General features: G+C 39.7%; 1 long non-coding RNA gene across 1 annotated transcript; it reads right to left on the bottom strand.

Moving 5' to 3' along the window:
* Positions 1-1,281: 1,281 nt before the first annotated feature.
* LOC117671829 (uncharacterized) lies at positions 1,282-2,311 on the bottom strand. Its single transcript, XR_004593019.3, has 2 exons — positions 2,066-2,311; positions 1,282-1,865 (listed from the first exon to the last, which is right to left on the bottom strand). It is a non-coding gene; the product is annotated as an uncharacterized LOC117671829 (long non-coding RNA).
* Positions 2,312-21,598: the final 19,287 nt, after the last annotated feature.

Genomic DNA, 21,598 nt, shown 5'->3' with positions numbered 1-21,598 from the left:
AGTGTTTTCTTTTCTGTGGGAAACAGGTCCAAATGACTCTTCGAGTGTTTAAGGTTGCAGACCCCTGGGCTATATAATACTATATGATATAAATAAATAGAAGGTACATACATGCACAGTAGACTGACAACAAGCCAATTGTCTCAAACACATTGAGCAATGAAAACTGAGTCTCCTTTTCTCTCCTCCTTTAAGTCAACTTCTCTAAATATAAAACCTAATCAAAGAATGGAAGCATCTGCCACAAGCACTGTGCTAGGCAGGCTTTGCAGAAGGAGTAAATACTTATTAACCAGCTGCTCATTAGTATTAGGGAGCCCATCACTCCACTGAGCACCTCCCTCAATTTTGTCTCTGCAGGTGAGAAAAGCAGCAACCCTATTTGAAGCTCTGTAAAGCCAAGAAGTGCATCAAATCTTGAACCTTTTTTCTCCCTAATTTTTCCAAGCATCCAAACCAAATTTGATGTTTAGAAGAGATTGGAAGATCTGATTTGAAAATTCGATTCGAAGTGGTGATTCAGTCAAATGTCCTTCAAATCCAGTTACCCATTCAAGGCTTCAAACAATCCTATTCCTTTTCTATGGAGATTCTCGGCCATCATGGTTGTCACAAAGGTGCTTTTCCCAAAAAAGCAAGTGGACTTTCTTTGTTTTTTCCTTGAAGACCTTTCACTTCTCATCCAAGAAGCTTTCTTCAGTTCTGATTGAATAGGGTGTGTGGGGGGGAATGGAAGTTCAATAAGCCATAATGAAGCAGACTTTGGGTTAGCATGTTATGCAAACATGACTAACTCTATGGACAAACTCTCTGGCTTCCTCTTATTTTCTCTGTTTCTCCTCTATCCCTAATCTATGCACTGTCTAAACAAGCCTCAACATTGAGATTCCTATGCATTCTCTTGAGATAGGATGGAACAATAAAAATGCAATAACAGGAAGTGTGTGTTTTCTTCCACTCAAATCACAAAGACTGCCTGGATAAGCCCCTGGAGTTATCTTGGCAAGGTTTTTCAGAAGTGATTTCCCATTGCCTCCTTCCTAGGGCTGAGCGATAGTGAGTAGTGCAAGGTCACCCAGCTGGTTTTGTGCCTAAGACAGAACTGGAACTCAGAGACTCCCAGTTTCTAGCCTGACGCCTTAATCAAAAGGAAGTGTGTGTTTTACCCTTGTTCGTTACTCCAATTCATTCCTTTTGGAGTTTAACAGTGAAAAGGATCTGTTTCACAATTTGCTTTGGCTTCACCCCTAACTGCAGGTTAATTAAGAAACTAGCCTTACACTGTGGAATCCCAGCATTTAATGAATCAAAGGTTAATAGCTCTGATTGTAATGTTAATTGACATATTTACCACTCATGAGCTTATCACACAATAGTTAGTTGGATGAATGATTTGGGGCATGGGGTCACAGCTCTTTTCCTTTCTGATATATTAAGCCTGTTTCCATACTGAGAAGCTACTGAATGGTCAGAACTACTGTCAGTTAATAGTGCCATAACAATTTAAAAATCAGCAGCCATGATGAGATGAGAAGAGACTCATTTGTATAGACAACAAAATATTAGAATCTGATTCAGGCATTAAGTAGAATTTCCTTGATTGGGCTATCTCAGGATTTAGCATTTGAAGTGAGATATGTTCCACAATGCTGAAGGTCTCTAAACAAGAATCATTCCATAGAATTGTTATTCTTCTGATTTTGGATTCCATAGAGTTCAGGAAAATTTCCACTGTCCTGTCTATGTGTTTTGAAATAACCCTTCCTTGCTAATCAATACTCAGATCTCTTAGAACATTTATCCAGAATTTAGCACTCCTGTTCAGAACATATTCACTCTTACTTCCAGTTGACTTTAGATCTTTGCTGAAACAACAATGAAAGTTTGTTACTTAGCACCTAGGAGTTATTTCCTGAATGTATAGTCTACTGTGTATAGTTTGGAATAAATATGTCTAGGTTTAAATATACTCTTTTTTCTGTTCTTGCAGAATGTCTCTGTTACTAAACAACCAAGTCACACAGCTTATACCTACTGTTAACCATCATGGATTACTAATACTCACCTTAAATTCAAACTATGCATTATGGACTCCCAGTTGTAGTCTCTAAGCCTCTTCATTGAATTGAATTTAAATTCAAACTACAGTTTTTTTTAAAAAGCTACTCTTTCTGATCTGGGGTGGCATGGTGGCTCAGCAATTAAGACATTGGGCTTCTTGGCTGGAAAGATGGTAGCCCTGGTTTGAGACCTCAGTGCCACAGGAGGGGGTAAGCTCCCATCCTTGTCCCAGCTCCTGCCAACCTAATAGTTCAAAAGTATGGAAATGCAAGTAGATAAATAGATACCACTTTGTGATGTCATACTGGTCACATGACTGCAGAAATGTCTTTGGACAGTACTGGCTCAATGGCCTTGAAATGGAAATGAACACCACCTCCTATAGTCGGCAATGACTAGCAAAGTAAAATCTGCAGGGATTCCTTACCTTGACCTTCTCATTTATCCAGCTGCACAACTTTTTCCCTGCCATCTCCAACACCATGGAGTCTCAACCAGGAGTGAAATCTATTTACCTTCCTTACCGCTTCGGAAGTGCACGTGCCGCGCGCGTCATGTACACGCACAAACCTTCTGCGCATGCGCAAAACCTTCTGCGCAGAAGGTAAAAAAACACATTACTTCCTGGTTAAAACCAGGAAGTAATGACACCCGGGTGGGTGGGTGGAGCTTTGCTTCGCCATCGCTATCGGATTGCTGAACCAACGGCCAAGATCGCTACCGGATCGGGCGATCCGGTCCGATCCGGGAGCATTTCACCCCTGGTCTCAATCCAATGTTCTTCTCTCTAGCTTAAATTTCACAGCCAATGAATGATTGCAAGTAGAAGGAACAATTGAGGGTCTTCCCTATCCCCTCTAGGTGCTGCCATGTCTTACGTTGAGGGGGAAATGGTTTACCTTATTCTGAAACAACGAGAGAAAAATATTACAGAATGCTAGCAATCAACTCAAACAAATATATGATTAAAAAGGCTAGAAATAAACTGGGGAAGGGGAGAGATGAGATTCTTGCCTTCTACTGAGCAATTCCTTCCTACAGTGTAAACTATCACCCATCTCATTAGTGGAACAAACCAAGCAGAAGTTTGGAACCTTCTGGTGATGAATGTATACTATGCAGCCTCTCAAGACTTCCCAACTTTTGCTTGAGATTGTTTTTCTGATTTCTGTTTCAATCCTCTGACAAAGGAAAGGAGGGAGAATGGTTTTCATTGCAAATTTCAAGCGCTGCTATTAATAAATTTGTATTGGGGCGGGGAAGAACCTGGGTACACAAGAGCCAGCAAGGGTTCACATCAACATTTACCAGGACAGTAAATAGGGCTGGCTAAATGGAACCTATTTTGCAAATGGACTGTGATTCACATTCAGGAAGGAGGATGCTCTCTACTCGCGGTGATAAAGAGCCACTTAGAATGGACCTGCTCTTCACCAGCTGCCCTTAATAATGGGTTCCTTTTGTTTACAGCCTCATAGCCCCCCACCCCACCCCCGCTCCACTTTGCTTCTAGTTTAATGCTTCTATTGGCAGTTCATGTCCAAATGCTGCTTTCCAGTCTTAGCTGGAAAATAAATAAGGCTTTGGGATACCATTAAGATTAAAGGAAAAAGAGTCAGGACATAGAGAGGGGCTAAAGACTGGGAGACAGAGCAATAAGAGGAAAACAGAGAGAGATCTGGGTTGAAAAGGCAGAAACATTAAGAAAGGGCATGAGGAAAATGAGGAAAATATTAAGCAGCTGCTTAATTGGGACAAGCGTCATCTTTTTACAGTGATTGTTTTTGTTTCTCATTCCAGTTGTTCACTCCAACTGAAATACACTCTCAAATCCTGCAACATCTGGGCCCGAATCCCCCCAAAGCAGGATTTTATACAAAAAATCAGAAACTGCACCAAGGTCATACTTGTTGGGCATCAGAAAAGAAAATGGTTTATTTATTTATTTATTTATTGGTTTGATTTATATGCTGCCCTTCTCCGGAGACTCAGGGCGGCTTACAATGCGTTAAGCAATAGCCTTCATACTTTTGTATATACCTGCTTAGTAGGGCTTTCGACACCCCCCCCCAAGCGGTGTTCTTTTTATACAAAGTCAGTTTATTGCCCCCACAATCCAGGTCCTCATTTTACCTACCTCGAAAGGATGGAAGGCTGAGTCAACCTTGAGCCTGGTGAGATTTGAACTTGCAGTAATTGCAGGCAGCTGGTGTTACTTAACAGCACTTTAGTCTGCTGCTCCACCAAGGCTTTATTTGGGTTTACTTGTAACCCAAACAAATTATACAAATGAAATACATTTGTTATGTTATTCAGTTTCATCTGCCATGAGGAGGAACAGGGAATGATTAAAAGCACAAGCCCCATATCAATGAAAATCTAATTCAATGTAATGAAAAATCTCAAAAGCCCAGGTATTCATTTTTACTTTTATTATTTATTTCTTATGTTCATATTCCAGGTTTTCTCTGAAATTAAAAGTCAATACCATTGTTCCACCACTGTAGCACAAATCAATATGCATATATCATATGGATTCATGCTTGAAAATCTGACCACACAGACCAGAGCTGAAAAGTTGCCTCCCGTGTAAGTCCCAAGGTCTTTCTCACTAGATTCTGATACCTTTCTATTCTTTATAACTCTTCTCCTGGGAATCCTCTGCAGGAATTTGCTTTTCCTTCCTGCAACCCAGCAGTACTAATCCCCAGATGTTTATTTTTACTACATCATGCCAATGGGATGCATGAGAGGTTTTGCAGTATTTCCTTAGGTGAAAAGGAAGGCAAGAACTTCTGCTGCTCTAGGCCAGCCTCTGTCTTTTTTCCACAAATCCATCTCAGCTGCTACCTTTGGCTTTCTCTTCTGGCCCTGGGAGAATGATTCTATACAGCGCATTAGTTCATCCCAAGCTATCTTCCAAGTGGTTAACACACACATGGCTTGTTGTTCTCAGCAGCATCTCTCAAAAGTGGTCTAACATTCCAGGAATCCAGGAATTCTGCCACAGTCTGTTTTCTGGACACAATGCCAGTTGTCTCTTCAAATGATTGATCTTCCAATAATTTTATTGGGTACTCTATTGGATTGCCTAAAAGCTGATTGTTCTGATATGAACTACACACATCTCAATTAGGAAGCAATCTTAACTACTAGTTCCACTGTGTGAGATCACTTCTCACAAACAGCAAAACACTCACAATTCACCTCTTCCAACATGTTATCTCTGTAACTCACCAAACTCCATTAACCATAATCCAATTCCATCATTCTTCCAAATCAGTTTCTCTTATTCCCAGACTTCCTTTACCCAACAATCTCTCACTTCTACTTTTGTTCCATTATCTAATCTTCAATCACCTAATATACACTGTCTATCACAAACACAAAATAGTGGCACTCTCAATCACCACCTTGCCAACGTGTGTGTGTGTGTGTGTGTGTGTGTGTGTGTGTGTGTGTGTGAGAGAGAGAGAGAGAGAGAGAACTCAGTACAGCAACTATAAAAAACGCAAATCCTATGCTAGGGATTATTAGGAAATAGATTGAAAGTAAAAATGCCCTCATGCTCTTGTGTAACATTCTTACACAAATCTATCATACATTTGCATCTGAAATGCAATTCAGATTGACATTCTTGAAAAAGGATATAATACAGTAGCTGAAAAATGTGCCAAGAACCAAAATGATTGGGGGCTGTAATACTTTCTCCCTGAGAAAAAATATAACATGTTTAGAACTCTTTTGCTTAGACAAAAGAAATGACCAAGGGTGTATAAAATTATGTATAAATTATACATAAAATTATATAAAATTATAAATAAAATTATATTTGTGTGTGTATAATATGTATATTAATTATATATATATATATATATATATATATATATATATATATATATATATATATATATATATATATATATATATTTATAATAAAATTTATAAAATTTTAAAATGTATAAAATTATATGACTGAGGTATATAAAATTATATGACTGAGATGTATAAAATTATGCAAGGCACAAGAGAAATATTTTTTTCACTTTCTTTAAATATTAGGACTAGGGCTTTCCAATGCAATTGAGTGGAAAGATATTTAAATAGACAAGTGAAGCATTTCTTCCCATAATTAATCCATAATTAATTGCATAATTAACCCACAAACTTCATTATAAGATGCGGCAAAAGCCACTAACTTGGACAGTTTCAGAAAGGTTTTTGGATATGTATCAGGAAGATATGTTTGTCCAAAATTATTGATCTTGAAAACTCAGGGTTCCCTCTGGGCTGGGAGCAGCAATGCCACCATGAACCCAGTTGCAAGGAAAGGGGGTGCAGGGCAAGGGGGAAGGGGTATGTCTCCACTTCCTGCTTGCAAAAGTTTGGCCAGTGAGATATAAAATGTTAGAGTAAGATGGTCTTGGTCTGACTCAGCAGAGTTGTTCTTATGTTTTTAACTTGTCTGAGTAGTAATATTCCCCAAGGTGGGAGACAGATACTGCATCTCTAGTTGGATTTTTATTTCAGCTGCCTGTTATTTTCCCTTCCTGATGTGAGTTAATGTGTTCTATTAGGTCCCAGCCATGACTGCCTCTGGATGTCAAGGTCATCCTATTTTATTTTGCTTGGGCAGCTCACCAAGAAACTAGTGGCAAAAAAACATTGAAGGGGAAGGGTTGCAAATTAAATTTGACTCAAGCTTACCAGTGGATCTGCAGCAAACAACTTTATATTCTGTGCCTCTGAAGAGGATGAAAAGAGCTAGCTTAGAATTCTGCCATCCAGTTGAAGAAGGCCATCAATAATACTATACAGGTCAAACTGGAGAAAAGTTAGTAACGATGGTTATTGGCCAAAATCTACTACTACCTAAATAAATCTAAACATAAATCCCATTCCTAAAAGCATTGTCAAATAATGGAGAGCTTTTATTTTTTTTTAAATGATAATGATAGATTCTTTTCTCTGTTGCTGAAAACTGTTCCTCCCTAGCAATTCTTATGCTAGAAATTAAAGTTGTCCCAACATCGTAAACAGCCAATTCTGTTGCCAAATTCATACAATAATCCCAGCATCATCACTACCAGCCAGAGCTAAATACATGGAAGCAATGTTCAGGATTTTTATATGGAAATTGCCTGAAGGTTGCATACATGAAAATAAGCCTCTCCCCATCACTACTTATCTTGCCAAAAAAAAAAAAAAAAAGCTTCCACACAAAACTGATTCTAATTCATAAGGAGATGTTGGTGGATAATTATTGCCTGGGCTCAGCTTTGCAAAGCGCTGATGACGGCGCTGTTGATGAAGCTCCTTCTATGTATGGCCACAGGCTTAATAGTGATTTCAAAGTTTGATTTTGGCTCCTGTATGTTTTGAAAGAGGACTGAACAGTTTTTAAAAACTGGGGTATTTTTTTAGCTTTTTCTCTCAGATATTCCAGTCAAACATAGTGGTATTTATGTCATCCACTAAAAGAGTGATGGAGGCATCTAGGCACGCCAGATGTTGCTGAAATGCAGCCCCCAGAAGCCCCCAGCACACATGGACATGAGTCAAGAAAGCTGGAACTGTAGTTCAAAAATAGAGGAAATGCACAGTCACTCCCTCCCCCACATTCTTTTTTAATAATTAAAAAAAAAAACAGAAAATAAGCAGTATTTGTAATACTGTAATAATGTCCAACCATAACAACATTGCCATTTCTGTTTTAAAAATTCTTTCTCCACTATCTGCTACTTCTCCCTCTGTAGTAAGGTGGTAAGTAGAAGTACCACAAGCCCAAATGAAATCCGTAAGCAATATTTTTGAGTCTTGGCATTTTTCTACTCACTCATTCCAATCCTGGACATTAAGCCTGCAATGATTTGGAGATTTCTTTGCCATTTTTCTTTATCTCAGCTGTAAGAAAGGTTTTCTTGATCTCCTTTGGAGATGCATTTCTCATAGAATTCCTAACGTGTTAGGATTCTGTATGACATCAAAAGCACAGCATATATTATGATGTTGGATTTTTTGTTTGTTTTTTTGTTTTTTGCTCCTTCTAAAACGAGCATTCAAACATGGACTTCCCACGGAGGTCCAAGAAAACATAAGAGTGTTTTTTTTTTAATATGTCAGAGACCAACAGACATGTAATAAACTGGTGGGGACATGGTCACATTCTTTGGCTGTAATGTAATTTTGGGATATAGTTTGGACCTGAACTTCCAAATATATGAAATATCTAATGGTATCAAACTCTTGAGGATTTTGTTTGGATTTTTATAAACTGGTCTCAAGAGGTTTCCCCAGAACTCCCTGTAAGTCCATGGAAGACTTTGTATTAAGAACAAAATAGACAAAGAAACTTAATTTATATTTGTAAGTGTTGCCTACCTGTGTCATATCTTTCTCGGTCTCTTTTCCTGACTATTTCTTCCTTTTCTTCCAAGTATGGGAGTGGCCCATAATTATATATTATTCTATATTATGTTATATACAATAATATGCAGCCCAACCAACTCTAACTGGGCACAGATTTTCCTCAGCCAGTTTTCGCCAAGCCTAGTATTATAGCTCCGTCGATTGGAATGAGGAATAAATGGAACTGCTGCCTTATCCACCTTCACCTTGATAAGCTGCTCCTAATCAGACATTTTTATTTTCCCTGTCCTCCTGCAGAGGTTAGAAGCACTTTCACAAGCTGGGATTCCATACCAATTGACTGCAAGCAATTTTTTCCTCTACGTTACTACATTAGCAGTCCCAACTATTGTTGCAGAGTGCAATTTCTTAGAGTGTTACAGATTTCAGAATCCGCAATAAGCTCATTCTACTTAGATCAGTCATGGGTTGAGAAATAAATGCTCTTTTCTCTCATACAGGTACACACACACACAAATTAAAAAGTCATTTCTTGCTTATCGTTATAACAGTATCATCATGTTCGGTCTTTTATACAATTAAAGGTTAAACCTTTTTTAATGGCCCATGACAAGTATAAGATACTTAAATGTGTATTATGGAATTTGAGGACTGGTGACTGCTAGTTATTACTTATGTATTGCTTATCTGGACACACAGTGGAAGGAAAGAATTTGGAATAAAGAGGATATCTGTTAAAGTTTAATCAATTTAAGGGCATACTGTTTGCTTTTTGAAAAAAAATGACAAACAGAAATAATTATGGAAGAATTCATCTTACCTCTAACTTTGATTCCGAATGTAATCAAGGTCTTAGAGGACCATGTTTAAGTTGAGGAAATAAAACCCTTTCCCAAATGTTGATTTGATGGTTCTCCCAGTCATAACAATAGGATGTATCTGGGTTTCTCCAGAACACCATATTCCTCATGCAGATCAAAAGCTGAACTTTTCAGAGGATAATATTCTCTTGAATTACATACCTAGTACATAGAATCTTACAACTGGGAAACTAATGGATTCCCCCTTTCCCTTACTATGACCAAATGACTGATATTGCAGAATTGGAAAAAAAAATAATGTATAGCTCCATTTACTCAATGAATTGAAGACCTGATTACATTTGTCACTTATGAGCAGACTGCCTATAGATGTAGACTTTGTATGGACAGATATAATGAAATATGAAACTTGTTTTATACAAAACACAGTAGGTTAAAAAAGAGCAATAGTTATATATAAGTGTATTAGAAATTAATATATACATACTTGAATATTTACATTAGATAAATATATATCTAGAATTGTAACCGATAACTGTTATAATGATACGTTACTTTCTTTTTTCTCTTGCATTTTTAACATTTTAAGCATTTTTATCAGGGGTGAAGTCCAGCAGGTTCTAACAGGTTCTGGAGAATTTTGAGTAGTTTGGAGAACTGGCAAATACCACCTCTGGCTGGCCCAAGAGTGGGGTGGGAATGGAGATTTTGCAATATCCTTCCCCTGCCATGGCCATGAAACCACGCCCACAGAACCGGTAGGGGAAAAATTTGGATTTCACCCCTGATTTTTATGCATTATTTTTGAGACTATATATATATATATGAATTATAATTATCTTTGTGCTTTGTTTCTTTTCTTTTTCTGTTATTATTTTAAATGCAATCAATTAACAAACATGTCTTGACTACATGAAACAGGCCCCCTGTACAACAGTTTGGATAATCTATTAAATGCAGCATGGTCCATCGTGTTTAAATTAAGTTTCTGGAAATTATGGGTGAACATGAAGCACCTGCCCTGGTTGACAGTTGTAATTTAGCAGTTATGTTATACAGAAATATTAATTTCTATCAATTTCAGAATAAGACTTGAGAATCCATTCCCTCAAATCTCTCTCTCTCCCCTCACTATTAGCTCTTAATTGTCTTGGTTCCTCAGACTCACTGTGGGTTAATTAAGTTGACCCCAATTACCTTTTCATTGGGGGAGGTGGGATAGGAACTGAAATGCAAGTCTTTCCCACATCCCCATCAGAGAATCTTTATATGGGAAAAGCAGAATCTTCAAATCTATTGCCAGCTCTTCAAGTAGACCACATCAGCCAATAGACATCATAAGAACTACGAGTTCTGACTTACAACCATAACTGAGCCCAGAATTATGATTGTAAGTCGTAGCAGTCTTTAAGCAGACCACCACATGACTGTACCTGATTATAAGCAAACACTGTTGTTGTTAAGTAAATGCCACAGTTGTTAAGCAAACCTGTTTTCTCCAATGGGTTTTTTTTTTTTCTGGAAAATGGGAGTGAATGCTAAAAAATGTCAAGAAACACTGAAAATTGCAGTCATGTGATCGCAGGACATTGTAAACAGCAGTAAATATGACCCAGTTGCCAAGCACCTAAATTACGATCATGTGACTGGGGTGGGGGGTGGTACAGTCATAAGAACTCTGGAACCAGGTTGTAAGTAGGTCTGGGGAGGTCTGTTGTAACTTTGAAGAGACACTAACTGAGTGTCCATTAAAGAAAGGCTACCGGTGCTAGAATTCTACTTATTACCTATAGGTATATTCAGTAGTGGTATTCACTTACCTTCACTACTGGTTGGCAAATGTGAGCATGCACATCACCTCTGCACATGCGCAGAGCATCCGTGATGACATCCAGGTGGGTGGGCAGAGCCTCCCGCTGCTACCGCTACCAGTTCTCCTGAACCGAGTAGAACCGGTAGAATCCCATCACTGGGTATAATAACATAATCCTGAAAGTCTTTTGGAATTTCCTCTTCCCTCTCTTATTGCATGCAGTAGTAGTTCTTCACTTGTTTGAACCAATTACTCTTTTCCCCAATTTCAAATAATATCATTACCCCCATGCACAAAAAAACCAAACTGTTGCTTTACAAAAGCATCTCAGCAGCAGCAGTCCCAAACTGGATCCTTGACTCACAAATTGGCAATTACAAATTGTTTCACTCCCCCCTAGAATATGCCCAAATTACCCCCAGTTAAAGGATCATTACCATAGAGAATAAAGGCAAGATTGTTTTGATTCTGTTTCCCGTGCACCCTCCTTTCTCAGGATTGAGATACCATTTACTGTCTTTTTAATCTGTTCTTGCATTCCTTTGCCAGCTTTGGTTTTCTACAACCTATAGAAAATATAGGTTTCTATGGAACCTATATTTTTCCTATTAGAGCAATTTAGGATTGGGGCCACACACACACACACACACACACACACACACACATACACAAATGGCCTTTCTGCAACAAGATCTCACGGCTCTAATTTTATGTTTTTACAAGCTTGTTTTTTCTCAATCCTAGGGAGCCATGCTGGGCCTGAAATAAACTTTGCAAGGTTATGGTAGCTCTGAAAGGGCAGACCTATAGAATGGATGGTCCAATTTCACAGCAAGTAGGGGGATTAAAATGGCAATTTGACCCTGCTTAAACTCTCTAAAGGAGAAGAAAACAAAATGAATGGGCATAGGTTCAAGTCCTGTGGTGCTATAGAAATTACTGGGTGGTCTTGAGTCACAGCAAGTATTCTCCAATTTGGCTACTTCAGCAGGTTTGCTAAGTGAGGAAAACTAGGAGAATTGCACCTACAGTTGCTTTTGAAGGAAGGCTGATCAATGCAGTGAATTCCCTCAGGGGCTTTCACCTGACCCCCTTCAGTTATCATGATTTTGTGATATTTATGAAGTGGCAGTGCTGGGCAATTGGACTTGTCTCCAAACCACAGTTACTATTGGTAAGCTTTCACCCCAGAGAGCCTCCTTAGTATGTTTCTCTTCTTATTGATCACTGCTGTAAATTGCCATTAAAGGTGCCTCTCCTTTCTTTCTCTCCACTCCTCACCCCACCCCCACTCTTATGCCAAGGAAGAAAGGAAATAACAGCCAGGTCTTTACAAAGAGAGATATACATATCTGGGCCTGAACAGGCAAGGTGAAAAGCCAGCCTGGGCTTGGATATTGCTCCGGTGGTGCAGACAGAGCCTGTAATATAATGCCAACAGCTGTGCCGGTGATTAGCAAAGGCTCTCTGTGCTTTCTCCATGCCTGCAAGGCGCATATTGATTATCCTTGGTTCTTTCTTTATGAACCCATTCGTTCATGGCTGGAGCTTGTAAATGCTTATTGGATTTCCTATCAAAGGGGCCTGCACATAGGTGAGCATTTTTACAGGAAGAATTAGAGACCCATTACTAACACCCACCAGGAAGTTTCAGTCAGCCCACTTTGCTATGCTAAATGCTTATGTTTCCTACCTTCATCCTGGCTTCCTCGTCCCTAAGTCTGAATGACTGCGCAGGGGACATTTCCTCCTGAGATTATAACAATGGCGCCTTTAGGTCGAAGTGACATGCTCTGATTTCCACTCTTGGAAACTGTATCGTGACTGGACTTGACAATCCATGGTGATGCTTCTAAGAGGCAGCTATGTGTTATCATTTAAGAAAGAGAAAGGAGCTTGCAACCCAGGAGTGTCCCTCTCTCTCTCTCTCATATTTTTTGTGAAGTTTCATAATCCTGAGTGAAAGAATGAAAGGCCAAATATAAATCTGATGAATGAATAAGTAAGGTGCAGCAAGTGATAAACGTCCAGCTTACTATGATTATGTTAAGGAGGCCAATGCTGAAAATACAGTTCTCAAATATTGGAAGTTTCACATTTCTTAGGACAGATGGGGGACTGGTATAAAATGTGTGGACTGTTCCCATGCACGACTATGACCAGAATATGACTGTCCTTTAACCTTCTCCTCCAGGAATGGTGCAATATGGCTGAAAAGGATTCCTTTTGTACCAAATGAATTTTGTGTGGAAGTATGTATTTATGTATGTATGTATGTATGTATGTATGTATGTATGTATGTATTTATTTATTTATTTATTTATTTAATAAATTTTTTATGGCCACCCACTCACTCTGGGTGACTCTGGGGGAGGGGGTTTACAAAAATGAAAACCCAATATACAAACAATAAAAAAAACAATTACCTTTACCCCTCCTGGCGACAACAATTAATCAGAAAAGCTACTTGATGAGCTCTCTATCCCATTCTGGGGTCCCCAGGCCTGTTGGCAAAACCAGATCTTCAGGGCCTTGCAAAACAGTGCCAAAGTGGGAGCCAATTTAATCTCCTCAGGGATAAGTTCCAAAGAGAGGGAGCCACCATGGAGAAGGACTTTCTTCTGGGTCCCACCAGATGTACCTCCTTAGGAGATGGGAACCATGATATTTATTTATTTATTTATTTATTTATTTATTTATTTATTTATTTATTTATTTATTTATTTATTAAATTTATATACCGCCCTATTCCTGAGGGACTCAGGGCGGTGAACAGCGAACGATAAAAATACATGTAATACAAACGTTAAAAAAACCAATTAAAATATACTAAACACTCTGGTCCTAGATAATTCAAGACATCCCAGTTTAAAATAAAATCAAAAGCAATATAAAGGGAAAGTTAGGCCAGGCCGGCCTGCTGAAACAGGAATGTTTTGAGGGCATGGCGGAAAGTGCGCAGATCCGGAATCCTCTGTATCTCTGGGGGGAGCTCGTTCCAGATGGTGGGTGCCCTCACAGAAAAGGCTCTCCCCCTAGGGGCCACCAGTCGACACTGTTTGGCTGATGGCACCCTGAGAAGCCCCTCTCTATGGGAGCGTACTGGGCGGTGAGAGGCTATTGGTGGCAGAAGGCGGTCTCGTAAGTACCCCGGTCCTAAGCCATGGAGCGCTCTAAAGGTGGTAACTAAGACCTTGAAGTGCACCCGGAAGACCACAGGGAGCCAGTGCAGCTCGCGCAGGAGGGGAGCCACATGGGAGCACCATGCTGCTCCCATAACTACCCGCGCGGCCGCATTCTGGACCAGCTGGAGCCTCCGGGTGCTCCTCAAGGGGAGCCCCATGTAGAGAGCATTACAGTAGTCCAGGCGTGAAGTGACGAGGGCATGAGTGACCGTATTTAACGAGTCCCGATCCAGAAAGGGACACAACTGGTGAATCAGGCGAACCTGATAAAAAGACCTCCCGGCCACAGCCGTCAAGTGTTCTTCTAAAGACAGCTGTGAGTCCAAGAGGACGCCTAAGTTGCGAACCCTCTCCGTGGGGGCCAGTGACTTGCCCCCAATAGTCAGTGATGGCACCAACTGACTATATCGGGACGTCGGAAACCACAGCCACTCGGTCTTGGATGGGTTGAGCCTGAGTCTGTTCCTCCCCATTATTCCTTGATTCCCCACTCTGTGGTGGCCTGGATAATTGTGACAGGAAAAATATGGTTCTTCAGACAATATGGTTCCAAGCCATATAGATTTGTTCAGATTTAGCTACAGTACTCAGTGCAGCAGAACTGAGGGGCAGAGTTAACATGCGCAAAGCACACACAGGAAGGTAGCATTATCTAGTACAAGTCACAAATCATATGCATCATGACACAACTTTCATGTCTGTATCATTTGAGCAATGACATAATGACAGGCATTGTGTCATTTGCTCTTCTCGCCTTCCTGGGGGCAGGCCCTGAGACATATCCACTTTGCTCCGATTTTGCCCTCACTGATGCAGATGAATGTTTGAACAAGGCTTCAGTAAGGTCTAGAACTGATGCTGGAAATGAAGGAGAGCTGGTTTTACTTTCTTCTGGCCTAGAGATCAATATGTGCTGGAAATACCATTGTATTTCATGTTATGATCAGCTGCCCTTTTATATCCGTAAACCTTGGTATAGTCATAGAATCCTAAAGCTGGAAGGGATCATTTAGTCTACTGGTCTCAAAAGCATGGTCCATAAGCCACAGCTACTTTTTTCCAGCTGCTTGCTCACCTGTCCTCTATGCCACTGTCACCTTTCTCCTTGCTACAGCTTTACAGTGAGAAGCAGGGCTCCTTACCTGGGCAGGCAGGACAGATCAGCCTGCGTCTGAAGTCACACTTCTCACCTAAATAGAGGTCTAGGAGTATATCTACCCTTTCAACTTCCAGATGTAGAATTGCAATGCTGGTTCTGAAGTAAAAAGCCCTGGCCTCGAGGTGTGGCCCCACAGAGGAGTCCAGTGCCCAGATCCAACTATGATAGAGGCAGGACAAAAGATAATTCTGCCAGGAGTTTCAACACTTATACATAAAACAGTAGTTCTTCCTTCTGCAAGAGCCATTCCCTACATATCCAGCTCAGGGGTGAAATCTACTTAGCTTCCCAACTGGTTCGGAAGTGCATGCACCACGCAAACCCTTCTGCGCATGTGCAGAGGGTAAAAAACAGGTTATTTCCTGTTTAAAACCAGGAAGTAACGACGACTGGGCAGGTGGGCAGAGCCTCGCACTACCATCGGTACCGGTTCTCCGAACCACCAGCGACCATCGCTATCGGTTCGGTCGAACCGGTCTGAATCGGGAGCATTTCACCCCTGATCCAGCTCTAGCGATATCAATAACTTCATCACCATGTAACCATTCCCATGTGCCAAAGTGAAAGGGCAAAAAAGTTATTCCTTTTGACAGCAAAGACCGTGAGGTTCCTTATTTTTGACTCATTAAATACATGTGCATCGAAGGATGAAAGTGGCTGCAATGTTGTGGCCCTTGAGTTAATTAACTAGTTCTCATTTCCACTAGTCAATGAATCCTCAAGAACTAGCCCTTGAGGCCTCTCAAGTAAAGGGGAGCCCATCATTTGGTGATAATCGGTCATACCTCACAGGAAAATCCTCAGCCACCTAACATTTCCTTCTGAGGCAACTGAACCCCTGAAACATGCTAACATTCCATTGCTGGTGGGATACAATACCTTATATTCAGGAATTAACTAAACAGCAGCATGAAAAGTTAGACAGAATTTATCTTCCTGATCTGCAAAGCCATAGTCTTCAAATCCTCAAAAGGAAGTATAGCCTTTTTTTGTCAGCCATTATCCTACCTCTTTGTTATGAAATACTTAAGAGTTTACCCCTCCCACATCTAGTCCAATTTAAAACATTAATTAGTGATGAATTACTGCTGTAAATCCTATCCAAAGCCTCAGACCCACTGTGATGAATTCCTGTGAGGAATCTAGGAAATTGCATGTTAATATCTTTCTTTTCTTCATCAAGCAATTATTTTGCACATCATTTGTCTGCAAATGCTGAGTGCCCACCTTCAGCCATAGCATTAGAATATGAAGTTTGGACTTTATCAATTAATTATTGGATGGTTTATTATTTTACACTGATAGATGATTAAACACACACCTCCACATGCAGACAGACATCATATGTAAGCATCTCCTAATTATTAAGTTTCAATGCATGGCACACAATAATTCCAAGGAATCTATGCAAGCTTTTTAACTCTGTAATTTCCTTCTGTGACTGCTTAACCAACATAAATATTTTTACAGCTCTTCTTCCAAAAATCAATGCCATTTATAGAGTAGAATGAGATTCTCAAAATCTTCATCTTAAACATTACTAAGGGTTTTTTGCTGTTTCCTATTTCTCTATATATTCTTGGACTAGAGCTGATCATAAAAAAAGCTAAACAGGGTAAGACCTCATGAGAACTTAAATGGGAGACCCTCAGAAAATCTCAGGAAGTAGAAATATTATCCCAGAATCCAGTAAATATTGATAAGAAAACTACATGAATGCAACCATGTAATCTACCACAGGCCAAGTTCGATTCAAGGGAGACTTTATGCAAGATAAATTGCACAATTGATTTCCCAGGGTGGAGCTAAAAGATTGCACCATATTCTATAAGACGATGCCATGTTTGTGTCAGGAAATTAGATTTTTGTCACGTAGGCTGAGAATTGCAGAAGAGTTCTAGGCGGTACTTCACCAGGTAGGAAAGATCTCTGCTTAGTAACCTAGGAAACTGATACAAAAACAGGGTTACTCTCCTCCACTGGGGCCCATAAAGCATGCTGCTCAAAAGTCTCTATCGTTAGAGAAGTTTCTTGTAGACCCTATCATGGAAACGCTGGATATGTATGAGACACTATCTGAATTGCATAACTTATCTAGCTTTTTGATCATAACTTGCATAACTTTTAATTCAAACCTGAACTCATTTCACCCTTGTATCAACCTCATAATATAGATCTTTGTTATATTCAATTTTCAGGAAAAGTATGTGGAAAGTAATTTGCTCCATGCCTCTAAGAAGTTGCCATAGCTAAGATGAAAACTTAAGTCTTTGGACTACAATAGCTTTGTAAATAACCAGGTAGTCGTTATGATGACTTTTATTTAATATAGCTAAAGGAATTTAATATCGTCTCATAGTTCCAGCAGCTATAGTCCACCTGACTTTAGTGATTTTAATCTGTTATTTGTTTGTTTTTTTTAAATATTGGCTGATTTAAATTGATTATAATGCCTGACTCTAAGCCACGCTGAGAGCCCATCTGGAATAAACTGAAATAAATTGCTAGATGGTATATTAGGAGCTGTAGAAAACACAGGAATAATTCTGTTCCAGTTCAGAGGGCTTCACAAGTTGGGTGGGGGAGTGTTTCTCTGTTATGTTACATGTGTACCTAAGGAAATGGATTCTTCATGTTGATAAAAATATATATGTGAAACCATCTGATAGAAGAACAGTATGTGAAGGTAATGTAATGTCAATAAAGTTATATCAGAAAGTGAGACACAACAAAGTTTGGGTATATTTATTTTTTTATTAAAATAATTAAGGTATTTTTACTCCTAAAATAGCACATATGCTTTCATATTTAATGTGAAAGGTAATGTCTCCTTCAAGGTGAACCAGATTCCTGGTAGGTTCATGACAATGTCTACGTGATATTCTTGGCAACAATGGAGAAATGACTTGCTGTTGTCTATTCCTAGAATATGGGGGATTTGTTGTTTGGGTTGGCTTGGCTTGGCTTGGGTTGGTTTCATTCTCCCCTCTAATGTACAGTGCTGGGATTCTCTGATGATCTCCCATTCAAGCACTAACTAGGTCTAAACTTAGTTTTGCTTTTTGAGACCAAACAGAATTGACTAAATGCTGAAAATCTGATCACTAATCAGGATTTGGGTAATATCCTTTACTTTGAACTGCCTTTGAAAGTTGTTTAGGTATTTCAAGTAGTGCAGAATGTGAAGGTCCATTTATCAGCAGTGCAAAGAAATGAGGTTACAAAATTGCACAAGTTGCCTATCCTGTCACCCAGTCTTTGGAACTTCCTCTTTGGATGATTAATTTTGATTCCTCTTTCTGTAGCTTCTGTCGCCACTTCTCCCAATCAGGCCTGCCTTCCCAACCTTCCAATTATGTTTAGTTAATTAAATTTAATTAATTAAATTTATATGCCACCCCTCTCCGAAGACTCAGGATGTTGGACTGAAGTTGTCACCTTGCCAAGTAGGATAGTTACTGCAGTCTTATTCTTTTGGAAAGGGTTAGATTGGGGAAGACTGCTCTATAATAAATCTGTTCCTTTCCTTCCCAAAACATTTGCTACTTTTAGCTGCAATTACCTTTTTATATGTTTTGTGCCATTTCTCATTGGATTTTTTGTTGTTGTTGTTATTAAAAAGGGGGTTGACCTTTTTTCAATTCTATGAACATTTTATCAGAAAAGCATCTAAAAATATTATTAATAATGATTAATGTCAAGGTGATTTGACCTACAAGAGCTGCTTCGTTGCCATATAAGTTCTGGATCATGGAACATTAGATAGCTTCACTATAACAATATTCATTCCTAGGCAAATAAAGAGGAATGATAGTTGATGGAAAGTGATGAAATTGTCAGGCTGGGGACAGCAATTTAAAGCCATTCTGGACAAAAAAAAAAAATCAGAACATATAAAGCAAATTGAAAATCAGTACCAAAAAGAAAGGTTAAAAATACAAGGTATTTCAAATCTCAGGTATGTTTATTGCACAACACATCTCTGCTGTAACAGGAATTCCTTCGTTCTACTTCTTATCCCGAAAAATCAACTGGCCAGTCTAGAGTCTTTCTGCACTACACGCTAACCATTGGTGGGCAGTGTCTTCAGCAGTGTCATTTGGAGGGCTCAAATGGATGGCATCAACCTTAGTTGAACCCTCTCCTGACAGCAGCCTCCTCAATTGTGCCTTCCTACTCCACATCAAGAGTGGTGCTTTCCAACTTATGCTAGCATGAGTTTGCCATCTGCTTCCTCTGCTCTTTATGGTCATTTTCAGGAAAAAATGCCTCTGCCCCTGAGAAGACAAGTCTCAGCCATATTTCCAAGAATCTGTCCTCTGAAGTTAGCTGTGTAGCAACGACAACTGATCAGTGAGGGTTGATGAATCACTGGACCTTTGAGGTTTCCACTTGCATCAGTGAAGGGTGAAACACTATATCTTTTTTAAAAAAAAAATTAACAGATTCACTGATGGACTGGTGAAAATGGGAAGTAAAAAAAAAACCTGTTTTCCCAGTGGACCAGTGAAATGACATAACTTTATTTTTAAAAAGGTAGAATTGCAAAGAACTCTACCAGTTCCCCCTTCCAGCCCATGTGGCCATTGTGGCATATATAGCAAACATGTATCAGTGAAATCACGTACCACCAAAGACGCACACATCCCATAGGAAGTGAATAGCACTTGATTTCCTGGCACAAGTGAAAGAGGTATAGAAGCAGGCAGGGATGAAATCTACTTACCTTCCTTACTGGTTCGGAAGTGTGCACGCTACGTGCATGCTGTACACATGTGTGCAATTTTGGATCCTTCGCGTATGCGCAAAGCCTTCTGTGCATGCGCAGAGGGTAAAAAACAGGTTACTTCCTGTTAAAACTAGGAAGTAATGACGTCCAGGTGGGTGGACGGAGCCTCGAGCTGCCACCGCTACCACTTCTCCAAACCACCTGCCGCCGCTACCGGTTCGCCCATCATCCATCATCCAGGGCCATAGTAATTGCTGTTGGGACAGAGTGCCAGCATTATTGCTAAAGCTGAAGAACAGTTTGAACTCCAGCCAGCTATTCTTTCTGGTTTCATTTCTAGCTGGTTTCAGCACAAAAGATTTGCCAAACTATACATGAGAATGGCATCATTTCAGTTCTGGAAGGTTATTCACCAGAAGCGGCGTTTGCAATTCTCCACCTGGAGGAACTGTACATAATTTCTGATACTTAAGAAGAAGGCTGTATTTTTGCTTCACTATGTAGGGCAGCAACTATCCTCCTAAGACTGTTCAAGCATGAATGGTTTCAAATGCCTTGATTTCTGTCTGGGATTCATTTTTCACCTGAAATATATCATTTGGAGTTAACTTTATTCCAAAACTGTGGGGTTCTTCTAGAGGGAATAATAACCTGTTATTTTAAAATCATGACTGTAGATTTTTCTTTTATAGGATTCTCCATATTTACTTTGAATTGCTGTGTTGATGCTGACCAAAATGATAATGCAAACTCTGTGAAGGGAAACTGAGGAACCATGGCCTGCTCTTGAGCGGTTAACCAATTTTGTGCTTTTATTTTTATATTAATCAGATAGGAATAAAGCATTCTGAAACCCTCCAAAATTATTCAACTATCTCCTGTTCATCTTCAAATAATACATTATATTCATCACCCCTTGTTGGTGCAGACACAGCAGGAGGAGAAAAACAGGGACGTCACAAAAAGATCTTTCAGGGAACAGCTACTTCTTGGCCAGGTGCCCAAATGACACAACCAGTGTTACCAAGCAAATGTACATGTTGTGGATGAGCCTGGTGCCAAGATTAAAATTACTCATAAAAGATATGGGTACATATCAGGGGTGAAATCTACTTACCTTCCCTACCAGTTCGGAAGTGTGCACACTTCTGCCATTGTTACGTCCAATTTGTGACCTTTTGCGCATGTGCAGAGGGTCAAAAATGAGTTACTTCCTGGTTCAAACAGGAAGTAATGACACCAGGGCAGGTGGGCAGAGCCTCACGCTCTGCCACTACCAGTTCGCCGAACCACGCGCTGCCGCCGCTACAGTTCACACAAGCCGGACAGAACTGGTAAGATTTCACCACTGGTACATATGCTTATTAAAAAGACAGATGTAGAAGAAATAAATGAAGTGGTCTCACAACTGCTTTCTAAATAAATGGTAGTATTCTAGGAATTATTGTTGGAAATATGCAT

Source organism: Pantherophis guttatus, chromosome 1 (genome assembly GCF_059756535.1).
Source record: "Pantherophis guttatus breed Tessera chromosome 1, ASM5975653v1, whole genome shotgun sequence".
Taxonomy (NCBI): domain Eukaryota; kingdom Metazoa; phylum Chordata; class Lepidosauria; order Squamata; family Colubridae; genus Pantherophis; species Pantherophis guttatus.
The sequence above is the reverse complement of the archived record's forward strand: the minus strand, read 5'-3'. Positions and strand labels throughout refer to the sequence as shown.